The sequence below is a fragment of the Maylandia zebra genome, linkage group LG11, assembly GCF_041146795.1.
Source record: "Maylandia zebra isolate NMK-2024a linkage group LG11, Mzebra_GT3a, whole genome shotgun sequence".
Lineage (NCBI taxonomy): Eukaryota > Metazoa > Chordata > Actinopteri > Cichliformes > Cichlidae > Maylandia > Maylandia zebra.
The window spans coordinates 10768266-10778606 of NC_135177.1; positions in this window are offsets into that span (position 1 = coordinate 10768266).

Consider the following 10341-nt stretch of genomic DNA (forward strand, 5'->3'; position numbering starts at 1 on the left):
TTTTATAGATGATGATGTTCCATTCACTGAAACTGTGAAAGTCCACGAGAGAGCTGAATCCTGAACAACAGTACTTGACATAGAATATATCAGTTCCTTTGTCCTGTAAGTTTGAAGCTGAAAAAGAATGAAGAGTTTTGAGTTTTCAATAAAAACTTCAATATGAAAAACTGCAAACTACATGCTCATATGGATGACTTGAAGTCATATCCTTAGGCATACTTTCTCACACTCTGAGACAGTGGTACTTTTCAGGGTATTTTACTATCCATGTGCTGCTGTGAGCAATTAAAGGTCCAATGGGACAGACAGGAATGTAGCTTTGGCTTTTAACATACAGTGAGCCCTCTGTGCTGCTCAACTCTGACCAACCTTGAAGCGTTTCGATGAGTAGATGGAAATACCTGTTTGTAGGTGAAAACCATGCGCATATATGTCTATACAAACCACATGTCCCTGCATATGAACCCTACTGACCTGTAAAGGGATTAAACCACAGCAGGGTTCTTACAGCAGTCAACCTTTTCACAGTTGCTAAATATGCACACATGCAGGTGAACACACACACTCACATCGGCACACACTCACACAGACGCGCACCAAATATGTTCTTGTCATCCTGTCCTCCACCTCTAACTCTAACCTTTGTCACAGACCGTTTTCACAGACATGCAGATGTTTCCTGAGACCAGAATCTGTTATCTATGGCAAGAATTGCACCAAATCGTCACAGCTGTATTTTACTTTTAATAGAGTATTTACAAGTAGCAGTGATATACAATGAAATGACAAGTTAAATGTTACTGTAATCTGCAACAGATGAATGGCATTGAGTTATACTCAGTCTAGTTAAAAATGATTGTGATTTAAAAGTTTGTATGTAAAATATAACTTTTTAAAAATTTTGCTTTTAAGTTTTCTGCTATTTAAGCATGTCTTTTTTAAGCATACTGTCTGGTATACTGACAGCATGGGGTCAGACTCAGCACAGCCACTGGGATAAACATAAATTCAAAGTCAAATTTATTTATATAGCACATTTCAGACAACAACTGTTGAGCAAGTTGCTATACATTTAAAATAATCTAAAGAGATTAAAAAAAAAAACAGAGGAAAACATGAAGACATAAAATTTAAGAAAAAGTAGTAAAAAATGAGAAGATTTGAGTAAGAAACAAGATAAATAAAAGTAGTACAAAGTCATTTTAATGTAAAAGCCAAGGAATAAAAGTGGGTTTTCGGATGGGTTTTGAAAGTGTCTAATGTTGGGGAGGTCTTGATGTGAAGCGGCAGTTTGTTCCACAATTTAGGAGCAGTCACAGCAAAGGCCCAGTCTCCTCTGTGCTTTAATCTGGACCTTGGGACAGCTAGGAGCATTTGATCTGCAGACCTCAGTGATCTTGCAGGAGTGTACCAACTCAAAATTATTGAACAGAACAACTCTCAGTACAAATCCCATGCTGTCAAGTAATTGACCCCACTAAGGTGGATTGTCATTCCATCAGACAAGAATGCCTAACACACTTAAGTAACAAATATAGATTGTCTTTAAAGATATTAAAATAGTTGTTACATTTTCCATGGTTCACTGTTGAGGTGATATCTAACTCTAATTTTCCTTAATGGATTGAAGGTTTAAAAAAAGCCTAAAAGATCTCTTTCTTTAAGTTAAACACAATTTCTATCTGCACAGCTATATTTTTATCATGTCAGAATTACTGCTGCTGGAAGTACTGTTGTCTTAATCACAGCCTTTTAACTTCCAACATGACAACGGTGCCACCTAGAGGACTCCTAGCATGCTCTTAATGAATGAGCCTCCACAGCACATTTCTGACCATGTGCTAGTATATACCATTTTATTCTTTACATCACTAGATTATATAAATGAATACATAAATCATCTGTGGGGGAAAGCTACTAAGAAGACATGATTGATTAACATGATAATTGATTTTAATATTACATTCATAATCCGAAATACATTTAAAACTCCAGGTGCTTTGAAAAGTGAAAATGCATCCAGAATCTACAGTTAACATTAATATATTGCACTAAAGAAATTTATTATTTTATGTGTCTAACACAAAAAAATACATAATTTTCCTCCTTCACTATCCTTCTGGACTTGTGATATAGGATGACTCTTCTAGTGTAACAGTGCGTGTTACCTCCAAATAGCACCTCTGGGGTTGAGAAGTTGCTGTTGTGAGTTTGCATATGTGAGATGAAATACTCGAGTCTGTGTGTGTGTGTGTGTGCTTGTGTGCGCTTGTGTTTTCATGCATCTCTTGGGGTACCCAGCTGAAGCCAGCTGTATATCACGCAAGTCTCCCTTGTGTAACTTCAAAGTCACAGCATGTTCAGTTCAGGCTATTCATGACACAGTCACCGGAAGGACACATGTGTTTATGGAACCTGGACATACTGCTGTACATATAATGTCGTATACTTACTCTGTACTTCTTTCAAGGATATCATTTCAGCAAGTTTTCTTACCGAGCTATATGGGAGGACAGCAGAGAAATCTCTCTGGCCCTGGACAGAAGAAGCAAACATGCATGCCATGTGTCCTTCACACAACTTGAAACTGAAATAACCATGCTTTGAAAACTGCCGTAGAGAATTTGACTGTCTTCATAGCGCTGTGACTTTGTATTTCAGTTTTGCCTGAAAACTTTTGGACCAACACAATCTGGGAAAGGATAAGATGAACAAAAGAGACTGCAACAGAAAGTGGATAGAGGTAAGAAGATGAGACGTAATCTGTAAAGAAACATAAAACAAAGTTCTCATGTACAGACTACATTCCCACAAAAAAATAAAGCAAAACAAAATAAAAAATAACTGCCAAAGTGGTTCTGGACTACTTGTCCACCTTTTGAGGTTGTGGCTTAGGAACTAAAGAAAGAGATCTACTAATTGGAAAGTCAGTGTTTCGATCTCTGGCTCCTCCAACCTATGAGTCAAATAGTGTTTGAGTGTACTTTAACCCTTGGATGCACAACCTACCAATACCTACACTCTTCCACGAGTGGGGTCAAAAATGATCCTAAATAGAAACAATGCATTTTGCTATAAACTCAGTTGTTATTCTTCAAAATCTTTAAATCAAAGAGTTGTTATATTTTCATATTTGAGGTATTCCTCATAAAACATGTTTGTGACATGAGGCCCTTTGCATTTTTATTAGTTTTTTCATTAATTTTAAGAAATTGCAGTTTTTGTATCACTTGTATCACTTTTGTATGCTTGCTCTGCATATACCGTACTGCAGAAGCTGGGTCTTCCTTCTGAAAGGCACAAGTTGTTCATTCACTGTAACACAATCACTGAGAATTAATTTCTGCCTGCAGTTGACTAGGAACAGGCCCCATATGTAGTGGAAAGCTGCCATGTGGTTTGTTTTCAGTCCGGCTCTGGTCCTCTTGTCATCAAAGTGCAAGAAACGGCGAATATCTTTAAATCTTTGAATTGACATAGTGGCCTTGTACAATGGGTTATGCAGAGGACTCCCAAAAAACACACTGACTGGTACATCCCAGTTCTTCTCACTTCCTGCAAGAATGTTCAATCAAATGAAGGCCAGGAGCTTATGTTTGATTACATTTTTCCACTCTTTTCCCCTGTCTGTGGCTACTCTTTGTGCCTCCATGTTTGTGCATGTCAGCACCTCTTCTATTATATTATCAGACATGAACATCTTCCATGCATCTATTGGGGAGACAGTACTAAACCCAGGTGCAAGCCCCTGCCGACTAATTCAGAATATTGTGGCTAAAGCAGTAAGAGGGCCTCATTCTGTTAGACTCAATATCCATTTCCTCTTCAGAGGACTCATCAGAGGACTCCTCTGTGTCTGACTGGCCTTGTCCAGTGGGGGGGGGACAGTAGTCTGGGTCCTCTATATCTGAGATGTCAGATTCTGAGTCAATGCCTCCAATTGGGCTCTTCATCCCATCCGTCCGGGATCATTTATAGGGCAAGGTCCACAGCTGGCCTCATAGCAGCCATGTTACTTTAAATATTAAAAAAATAAATCAGAAAGGACAATGTTTGAAATGCACAGGAAACTATAAACAGGGCTGCACATAAATGGTCCACAGGTGCGCATTCACTGTCAAAATAAAAGACACGCACCAGATAAGAAGTTGGAACGCTCGTTTGCGTACATTAGATGTTCTGGAGGAGGACAGACATTTGTTCAGAACTCTAAAGATGTCGAAGAAGCAAGCTCTGTAAGCAATTACTTTGGCGTTCCTCCACCGCAAAAGAAGCGCGTATTCTATGAATTTCCGGGAATACTTTTATTTTGACAGCGAATGCACACTTGCGAACCACTTATGTGCAGCCCTGACTATAAATCATGTATGTTACTGTGTAAAAATTAATTCTTGATCCATCAGAAGTGTAAGTGGGACAGTCAGAGTTGCTAAGAATGAAAGTTTCATAGAAGATTCCATAGGAACTGCTTGGGGTCATTTATGACCCCACTTGTGGAAGAGTGGGGTAGCGATACAAAAACTGCATTTTTTTTTAAAATTTATGAAAAAATTAATAAAAATGCAAATAGCCTCATGTTACAAACATATTTTATGAGGAATACCTGGAATATGAATATATTACAACTTTTCATTTTAAAGATTTTGAAGAAAAACAACACATGGGGTCATTTTTGACCCCACGTGTGCATCTAAGGGTTAAAACTGATTTTAAAAAATGCTTTGTATGTAGATGTAGAAAAAACAATGTGTGTGAACAGAGGGAGATGGTACTCATCTTTCTAAACAGAAAAAACCCCAAACGCTATAAATACTAAATACAGCAACTAACTTTCACTTACACTGCTACTCAGACATGATTCAGGATAGGATTATATTTCACCTCAGAAGTTTGCACAATTATTCAAGATAAACATAATCAAAGTTTTAATTACATTTCCACAAAAACAGGCGCTCAAACTTGGTATATAAATTTGTATAAGAGTTTTCACAGGTTGCGAATGCACAGCACTAGAGTGATAGGGGAAAACAAAGAAGTGTTTTATATAAATTGCAGAAGCCAGGTGCACTGTGGGCGGTCAATTTCCTTATTTAAAATAAAAACAAAACACTGCAGCCTTTCAAAAAACAAAGCCAGTACAGGATATTCTCACTCTATAAAAATAGGTCAAAATGACATTTCTTTCTTCTTCAACATAAACTTTAAGATTCTCATAAGATGCAGCACATTAACTTGTAACATTAGCAAACTGCAGTTTTACTCACTGTACACAGCCTAGCACACTGACCCCCCCCGCCTCTCCTTCTGTCTGTTCCTGTGTGACAGAGTCAGTAACACCACAGCAGGAGGTGAAAGGAGGAGAGCTGCAGGCAGGAAGAGAGAGGAGAGGGAAACTGCAAAAGTACAGCACAGATTCATGCCTAACATTAGACGGCGGCAATGCAAAAATGTGTGACACTGCAAAAAGAAGGCACAGGGAAGAAAGAAAAAAAGAAAAAAGGTCTGTGTGCGATAGGGTTTAAATCCAATAACTGCATGCATGTATGGATCCGAGTCATTGTTCAAATATTTGAGCCTTTGTGTGCGCGTGTGTGTGTGCATGTGCACTTGCACAATGAATGGGGTGCCAGGCGGCAGCAGCTGGGAATGCCTTCCTCTGTTCTCCTGTCATCAATAAATGATCAGAGTGGGCCATCTGGAGAGAGGGAACCACCAACCACCAAGACCTGGCACTGAACGAATGACACAGAGAAAGAAAAAGAATGTGAGGATAGATCAGTGAACAGTAAGAGTAAGAGCGAGATGGGACAGGAAGGGGGAAGTTAAATTTAAAGAACACTGGGGAGGCAATTAAAAAGGATGGGAAAAAGACCCTACAATATATTGGTGGAGCTCAAAAGAAAATCGAATATTGTGAAAAGTTGTTTTTTCATGATTTAATTCAAAAAGGCATCATCTCCGATATTCTTTTGTTTAAATTGTTATGATTATAGCTCACGAAAATCAGAAATCAAGCATCTTATGTAATTAGAATATTCCCAAACAGCAATCAAAAAAAGGATTTACTAAATGTGGAACTTCTGAGTATGTTTTTTATTCTACAGTACTTGATTGAGTTTCCTTTACCATGACTTACTGCATCAGTGCAGTGTGAGGCAGCTTGTGGTGTTGCTAAAAGCCAGGTTGCTTTGATAACAGTCTTCAGCTCATCTGTACTTTTGGGCTGAGTATTTCACATCTTACTCTTATCAGTGCCCTATAAATCGTCTGTAGGGTTCAGGTCAGGTGAGTCAGCTTATCAATTAAGCACATTACAATAAAATTCACATGACAATAACATGGTAAGCAAACCATTTGGAAGTAGTTTTGGCACTGTTTGCAGGTGGTAGGTTTAATCAAAAAGGAAACCGGCATCGCCATAAAGCTTTTCAACAGATGGAATCCTGACCTGATCTCCTGGTAGACAGCTGTGTTGATTTTGGATTTGTTGAAACAGAGTGGACCAACCACCAACAACACCAGCAGATGACATGGCACAACAAATCCTAACAGACTGCACAAACTTTACACTGGCATTTCAACACCTTACATCTGTGTCTCTCTAGACTCTAGGATCTTGATTTTCAAATGAAATCAAATTTACTTTCATTTGAAACGAGGACTTTGGACCATTAAGCCACAGTTTAGTTCTTTTTTCCTTAGTCCAGCTAAGATACTCCTGACACTGTCTGTGGTTCTGGAGTCTTTTGCCATTACTTTTGCAACACTTGACTGAAAGTGGCTGTGCATGGTGGCTGTTGATGTATTGCAACCACCTGGGATTCCTCTGGCCCACCAGTAACCCCTTCACTTCCTGCCTGCTGAGAGAAATATCCAAGAAGAGCTCAGACTCCACTCCTCAATTATCAGCCAACTTTTTCTACTGTGTACTTTACCCCTGACCATCACTAACCCCCCATTTACTCTCCATTAGAGCTTCCTGTTCATTCCTGTAGAAAGATACTCACTGGAGCACTTATCTTTTTCAGACTCCTGCTTTTTTTCCCCATTCCAAGTAGTTCTTAAAAATGTTGCAGTTCAAAAGCAAAACGTGCTGTAATGTGACTCGACAAATTTGCATCTAGACAAAAAGAGTAAACTTCGACCACATGTGCCAGAAGAAAAATGCAGTTGTTTCAAAAGAACTCACACTTTTGTATACTCAGATACTACATTTGACATAATACATACATAATATGACATTTTCAGAGACAGAAAATATGCAAAGAATATGCATAAAATAATTAGCCAATTTAAAGTAATTTTTTAAAAAGTATTTATTTTCACATTTTGTTTGTGGCTGGAGTTAAGAGAGTCATGGTCCTGAGTCTTTGACTTAGTATTTTGAGTTTTATACTGGCGTGTTTGTTGGAACGTTATAAGATAATGTAAGTTCTTGTTCCTGAATATGTTATGTTCTAGTGCCTCTGAGTTTGTTATTTAAATTTCCTGAATTCTAGTTTCATTATTTTGTCTGTCTCTTATATGTGGTCTCTGAGTCTGTTTTTTTTTTTTTACCTCTGGTCTACCCAGTTGTGTCTCAGTGTTCTGTGGTCTCTCTGGTCTCTCATTTTTAGAAAATCTTACTAAAAATATTTAAAAAGCCATGCTATCCAAGCTAACATTTGAATTGGAGGAGAGTTAATAATTAATCACAGAATTGGTGGAAGTAGTATACATTTATCACTCTTTACAGTAGCTTAGTACAGCTCAGTACAGCACAGTATGCTGGAAGAACATGATAAATATTTATAACAATAGATCCTGTTTGTAGGCTTGCATTACAATCACATGACTTTCTTTTTCTCACACTCACTGACATTTTTCTAAAATATTCTAATATGCTGAAACTTGTTTTTGTTATGTATGTACTACATTTTATTATGAAGTAAGTATAAAGTATGTATAAAGCTACATATGTATACATATGTACACTTTTGTCTGCTATAGCCACTGGACTGCCATACCATTATAACCAAAAAAGCAAAATTATTCATTAGGAGTCTTGCTATCAGCCACACAAACTTCTGTGGCCATTTCATTATGTGAGTTATATTTTGAGCATTTATTTAAGAAAGCAATTTAATTCATATCTCACATTAAATCATAATTTATATATGTTACACATTATATGCTATTTAATCTTTGTTATATGTACATTATAGTACTTCTCATAAGCACACATGATGAGTCCAGACAAATAATTATATTTTAATATTGTCCCCTACATCATTAGCTTAACATGACAATTTTACAGTAGGCTACCTCTTAGGAATTCATATCTAACATCCCCAAGCAATATGAAGCACTCTCTCTAAATTTGTGTCTGCGTTCTTCTGTGTTTACATGTATGTCTAAATGCAGCCCTAATTTGCATTTGCATGGTCATTTCAGATTTAATTTGCCTCACTGTGTGACTAATTTGTGCTCCAATAAGTAACATATGCCCCAGGCCATATAACCTAGACATTGCATGGTTTTAAATTAGCTTTTATAATCCTTAGAGGCTATAAATATGTTCAGTGATTAGATATTTTAGTAAACTAACCTATTAGAATTTGTTATAGAAAAGCCAAGTATATGGTAAGCCACACAGCACACAACAGACTGCCTAATTTTTAATGTTACAACGTTAAATACTGTAAGCAGAGCTGGACATAAAAAAGTAGGTACCATATTCATATTGCCTCTTTTTGGTAGCACTGGTTTAACTTTTCCTTTGTTTAAAACCCTTTTATACTTCAAGTGTTTGTAACACTTTCCAATAAATTTTGACCCATTAGATTTTTTTAAAAATTTCATTTATTATAATATCACAATTTTTACTATTTTCACTATCGTGTTTACCTTATGATGTGTTATGAAATGCTGTGTTAGTTTTCAGAATATTTTCTGTCTTGGGGCTTGTCAAGAAGTTTTTCACAAATATTAGACAACTGTTGTGTTCTTTTTGGTCAGCTATAGTTTTAGCTTCAAAATTCTCCCATTCCCTGTTTTCCATATCTCTTTTTCGTTACTAAATCATGAACACTGACCGTTCCAACCTTTGTCCATTCATGGCTAATGGCTCTCACTTTGGCTTGCTGGAGTCTATGGTTGCTTTTTGAGAGCTTAAACCCTACTTCACTGTGCTCCACAGGTTCTATTCATGTGATTCAACAGGTTTGGTGATAATCAGGGCTGGGTGTTATTAGTGACACTGAAATCAGCTTTCTTTAAGATCTGTTAAGGATGACTTTTGATGGTGACTTCACTACTTCTGTTTTCTCAGAAGCTACTCCACATTTGTAAAAATGTGATCAGTACAAGGCATTTCTGTCCCATTAAATATGTTTTAATGTGCTCATTAATTACTTGAGATCCATCCATCCATTCTCTTCTGCTTATTCTTGTCAGGGTCACTCTATGGGAAGAAGCTGAAGTACTTGGAGAGAACCCACGCAAACATGGAGAGAACAGGCAGACTCCACACAGAAAGATCCCAGCCTGATGGTGAATTGAACTCAGGACCTTCTTGCTGTGAAGCAACAGTGCTAACCACCATGTTACGATGCTGCCGTGTGTGTGTATATATATATATATATCTATATATCTATATATATATATATATATATATATATATATCGCCCCGTGCATGGGGCTAGACGGCCAACACGTTAACGAACTAACTGCGCTAACACACTAGTTCCCACCCATGTAATTGAGCATTGCATGGCACATCCAACATACTGTTTTACTTTAGTCCATGACTCGCTTACCTTCAGGGTCATATGTCACATGAAAACCAAAATAATTCCAAACGCCAGATCTGAATGAGGGTGGGGGAGGTGCCCTGCGCTCTTCCTTCTGACGATGCTGTCTGTGTGGAGCGCTCAGTGGATCTGCGCTCGACAGTGCAGCCTAGGCGGAGTAGTTGAACGCAGATTCACTGAGCGCTCAACACAGACAGCATCGTCAGAAGGAAAGTTGATAAAATAAATTACAAATGTTGTATTGTTCGATACATATGCGTACCGAACCGAAAGCACTGTATCAAACGGTTCAATATCGATACGAATATCGTTGCACCCCTAATATATATATATATATATATATATATATATATATATATATAAAACACCCAGCACGCCCCTGCGGGTGGTTTATCCTTCAAGCTCGGGTCCTCTACCAGAGGCCTGGGAGCTTGAGGGTCCTGCGCAGTATCTTAGCTGTTCCCAGGACTGCGCTCTTCTGGACAGAGATCTCCGATGTTGTTCCCGGGATCTGCTGGAGCCACTCGCCTAGCTTGGGAGTCACCGC